Consider the following 5,064-nt stretch of genomic DNA (forward strand, 5'->3'; position numbering starts at 1 on the left):
GGGAGAAGTTAAAATTTTGTTACACTAAACTCAGGTTTTTTTCGATCAAACCCACAACATGCAGCTCTCTCAAAGACTCAAACCTAGTTTTTTCCCGAGTACTGTATCAAACCCACGACCACTCACGACATGCGGAAGGTTTTTTTCGAGCACTGTCTCAAATCCACGACCGCTCACGACATGTGGTGCATGCGTGCGTGTGTGTGTGTGTGTGTGTGTGTGTGTGTGTGTGTGTGTGTGTGTGTGTGTGTGTGTGTGTGTGTGTGAAAGAGAGAATGCTGGATGTATGGTGTAGATGCCTTTTGTGTATGTCTGTGCACATCACTGCTACCTTTGTAACTATGGTAGATTATGCAATGCTTTCTGCACACATGGATGATGAAATGTTAAATGTAATTCTGTAAGCAATTGGTATGTGCATTAGTAGTCATACTCGTAGGTCATACGTGCTCAACAGTTACCTCTTTTAAAGTAGGAGCAGCTCCAACACACGCGATGAGCGCAACACTACACCAGACAGAGAGACAGAGATTCGTATCAGCAAGTGCCTGCTGATCGGATCAAAAATGTTGCAACAGCCATCAAAAATGATAGAGAGCAGTCCTACAGAGTGGTGGTGGCAGCAAGTGCGATAGTTTAGTACAACAAGGGCACAGTTGGTGGATGTGAATACAGATGTGGAAGCCTGGCAGCATCTGGCGGATCCTAAACAACAGGACAACCCCTCTCCATTTATATGAGACGCTTCTACAATGTGATCTTAGACCGCAGTAAAGAATGGCTGGCCCGTTATTCTAAAGTGAGAATAGTCCAACCAGTGGGTGTGGTTCTCTTGGGCAGAGCCCGGCTATTGGAAAAACACGGTTTCTTTTGTACAAAGAGAATGCCATTGCAAAGTTCAAGAGCGAAACCCTTCCATATTTTGCTTTTAAGTGGCTGGATAGTGGCTCCAAGTTGGAGGTCTCTCGTCATAGGTCTTTGTCCTCTGCGTCCGGGATCTTCGATAGCACTCCTTGGTACTTTTGTGATTCTCGAGTTGAGGACTTCCATTTTCCTATGAAATGTGTAGTTGCGTGCTCACCAGCCAAAAATAATTACTCTAAATTTGCAAAAAGAGGTGATATCAAGCTTCTGTACGATCTTGTGTGGACCTTGAAGGAAATTTTCACCCTGAACAAGCAGGTTTTTGATTTAAATCCCGATACCGTGACAGATTGGTTTGCACATTGGGGTGGCATCCCTCGCTACGTTCTTGGGACAGAAGACGACTATGACATTTTGAATTAGGCAATTGATCAGATCACAGATTTTAAAGCCGTGCTACATTTTGTGAATAGTTTGGCAATTCAGGATGTCAGCCACAAACTGTTTCACTATGCTGTGAATGAGCTGTGTACAGGCTACAGGTTTATCCTTGCAAGTAAGTATAGCTTCTCTATAATTTAGTAAGAAGCTACTCATGTAGTGAGAACCGCTTGTATGAGAGAGAGAGAGAGAGAGAGAGAGAGAGAGAGAGAGGAGAGAGAGAGAGAGAGAGAGAGAGAGAGAGAGAGAGAGAGAGAGAGAGAGAGAGAGAGAGAGAGAGAGAGAGAGAGAGAGAGAGAGAACCTCCCTCTTAACGCTATGATTTGGGAAGGGAGGGGGGGGGGGGGAAGAAAGAGAAAGAGAAAGAGAGAGAGAGAGAGAGAGAACCTACTATTTCTCCTACCTTTCCTCGCATCCAAGATATGTAATGCCTTCTATTTTCTTCCTCTTATAAAAATTCAAAGGTGGCAGTTGAATACAGTCTATCCGACGACTTTTTCTAAATTAAAATCTGAATTTTTAAATACTCAAAGGTCGGGGGCCAAAATTCGAAGGCCATGGGCTGCTGCCACCTCAGCGTTTGCTCAATGGAGAGCGCCCCATCTAAAATGCTCCCCTCCTTTATATATATATATATATATATATATATATATTATATATATATATATATATTAGTCCAAGGGAGTAAAAATGAGCGCGGCGGATCACGCGAGCTAGTATAGATAATTTGTATTCAATCCTCGGCCCTCCCATGCTTGCACTGCTACCCATGCACATCTAGTTACGCCAAAAATCCCAACCTTAAAAAAGCCATCAGGATCCTCTTTCTCTAGCTTTCTCTCTCTTTTATTTTCTCTCTAGCATCTCTCTCTCTCAAAGACTCAAACCTAGTTTTTTCCCGAGCACTGTCTCAAACCACGACCGCTCACGACTTGCGGAATTTTTTTTTCAAGCATTGTCTCAAATCCACGACCGCTCATGATCACGAGATGCAGAAGGTCGCCATAGCTTTACTGCGCCCTAGTCCACGTGCTCAAGCAGGTATGTGCAAATGGCCTGGTTCTCGATCTGTGTGCTGTGTGGGTGTGTGTGAGAAAGAGAGACTCCTTTGGATGCTGGATATATACTGTAGATGCCTTTTGTGTATGACTGTTACCTCTGCAATTATGGTAGATTATGCAATGCATTCTGCAGACATGGATGATGTGAAATTTTTTGAGTGATTGATGTATTGAGGTAGGAAATGTTAAATGTAATTTTGTAAGCAATTGGTATGTGCTTTAGTAGTCATACTCGTAGGTCATACGTGCTCAACAGTTACCTGTTTTAAAGCAGGAGCATCTCCAACACACGCGATGAGGGCAACACTACACCAGACAGAGAGACAGATGATTCGTATTAGCAAGTGCCTTCTGATCGGATCAAAAATGTTGCAACAACCATAAAAAATGCTGGAGCGCAGTCCTCCAGAGTGGTGGTGGCAGCAAGTGCGACAGTTTAGGACAACAAGGGCACATTTGGTGGATGTGAAGACAGACGTGGAAGCCTGGCAGCATCTGGCGGATCCTAAACAAGCTTTTCTCAAAGAGATTGAGGATATTGATGATGATGAGCAGATTGAAGAGGATGGTAACTCCAAAGTCCTCGTCGACAAGTTCCTTCACTTTCAGGCTGGCACACCTTTGGCGGATGCTGTTGCACATGCATGATCGTATACAGCAGAACAATCCCTCTCCATTTATATCAGAAGCTGCTGCAATGTGATCTTAGACCGCATTAAAGAATGGCTGGCCTGTTATTCTAAAGTGAGATTAGCCCTGCCAGTCAGTGTGGTTCTCTTGGGAAACCCGGGTATTGGAAAAACATGGTTTCTTTTGTACTTGCTTTGGCGCACTGTTGCTCAGAACAAAGAGAATGCCATTGCAAAGTTCAAGAGAGAAACCCTTCCATATTTTGTTTTCAGGTGCCTGGACGATGGCTCCAAGTTGGAGGTCTCTGGTCATATGTCTCTATCCTCTGTGTCTGGGATCTTTGATAGCACTCCTTGGTACTTTTGTGATTCTCGAGTTGAGGACTTCCATTTTCCTGTGAAATGTGTAGCTGCATGCTCACCAGCCAAAAAAGAATTATTCTGAATTTGCAAAAAGAGGTGATATCAAGCTTCTGTACGATCCTGTGTGGACCTTGAAGGAAATTTTCACCCTGAACAAGCAGGTTTTTGGTTTAAATTCCGATACAGTGACAGATCGGTTTGCACATTGGGGTGGCATCCCTCGCTATGTTCTTGGGACTAAAGACGACTGTGATATTTCGAATGAAGCAATTGAGCAGATCACAAATTTTCAAGCCGTGCTACATTTTGTGAATAGTTTGGCAATTCAGGATGTCAGCCACAAACTGTTTCACTATGCTATGAATGAGCTGTGTGCAGATTCCCGGGTTACCCTTGCAAGTAAGTATACCTCCTCTATGATTTACGAAACTGCCGCACTTAGGAGGAGCGCGGAGCTTGGTGAAAGGTTTGCTAGAATTGGCAAAGGAGACATGTCACCAAACTACATTGCAAACTTATTCGAAGAGGAGTTTCATTCTCTCATTCAAGAGGTGCGTATATTCACAGTATGAAAACCTGATCCGAAGGATGACCTAGGGTATACATAGCAATTCACAAGATTGCTAAATCAGACTTGGTTGATATCTGGTACGGGTAGAAAAGTTGCAGCCACAGAAGATGTCTTTCCAGCTGCAATTCTGGATAACTCTACTTACCTTCGTCCTGTGTCAAGCAACAATAAGGCTTGGGACGACAGAGCTCTCTATGAGAAGAATGGTGATACACCTGCAAGAATTTTCCAAGTAACTATGTCCGATAACAAGAATAAGTCAAGGGAGTCCTTTGCATCAGGCATCAGTCGAGCCTTGCAATATCTTGGATAAGTTCGTCCCGGACCTGTAGAGCTTTTTTTTGTCGTTCCTAAGTATAGGTTCAATGGCTTCTCTTTTACCTCCAAGGATTTGGGTCAAGCCTTCGACAATGTGACATTTGATGTGCTTCTTCTTGATGTCAGAAGAAAAAAGAGATTGACTAACGAAACGCTAGCTCATTTTCAATGAGCTACATATATAACATGGTTACACCAAAATGTTCCAATTGTATGCTTTTATCAACGCCCTCGTGTTTTTTGGGGCTGGCGTTCTGTTTCATTTCAAATGAATTCTCTAGAAAGCGGTTTTTGTCTCAGTTATGGCCTGCACGACACCCCTTTTCTTCACTCTTGGTATTCAGATTTTGTCATGAAGGATCTCAGAAAGTCATGATATGGAGCATTTCCGTTTTATGTGAATTTTATTTATTGAGTATGCTTTAAGCCTTTTGTTCACGCTCGCAGGGGCCAGAAGATGATTTGTGGTGTACACAATAGTGCTTATTGTTTGTAGGCGTGATATCTTTTTTTAGTGTTTGGTATGAGAATGCAAATGGTTCTTTTGCTTATACTGGTATGCCAGATAATGATAAATATTCAAGTCTATGGGGCACGATTTTTTCTCCTTTGTATTGATTCATGACAGTTTGGGGGTCCATGTAGTGTACATGTAAATGGTGCATTGAAGCAAGGGTGTTGGGGTGGATGAGGGAGTATTTATGGGTGTGCTATTCCAAGTACAAATTGTTGTGTTGATGATTGAGGTTGGCTGTAGGAAAGCAATATGGCTTATCAATTATTTGTTGGATTGAGTAGGAATCTTGTTTTATGTTCA

General features: G+C 42.8%; 2 pseudogenes; both read left to right on the forward strand.

The window, feature by feature from the left end:
- Positions 1-736: 736 nt before the first annotated feature.
- Positions 737-1,424, forward strand: LOC147433058 (uncharacterized; annotated as a pseudogene).
- A 1,329-nt stretch (positions 1,425-2,753) lies between these two features.
- On the forward strand, positions 2,754-4,242 carry LOC147433059 (crinkler effector protein 16-like; annotated as a pseudogene).
- The last annotated feature ends 822 nt before the right edge of the window (positions 4,243-5,064 follow it).

The sequence above is a fragment of the Adiantum capillus-veneris genome, chromosome 20, assembly GCF_014529385.1.
Source record: "Adiantum capillus-veneris isolate H3 chromosome 20, ASM1452938v2, whole genome shotgun sequence".
Classification (NCBI taxonomy): Eukaryota; Viridiplantae; Streptophyta; class Polypodiopsida; order Polypodiales; family Pteridaceae; genus Adiantum; species Adiantum capillus-veneris.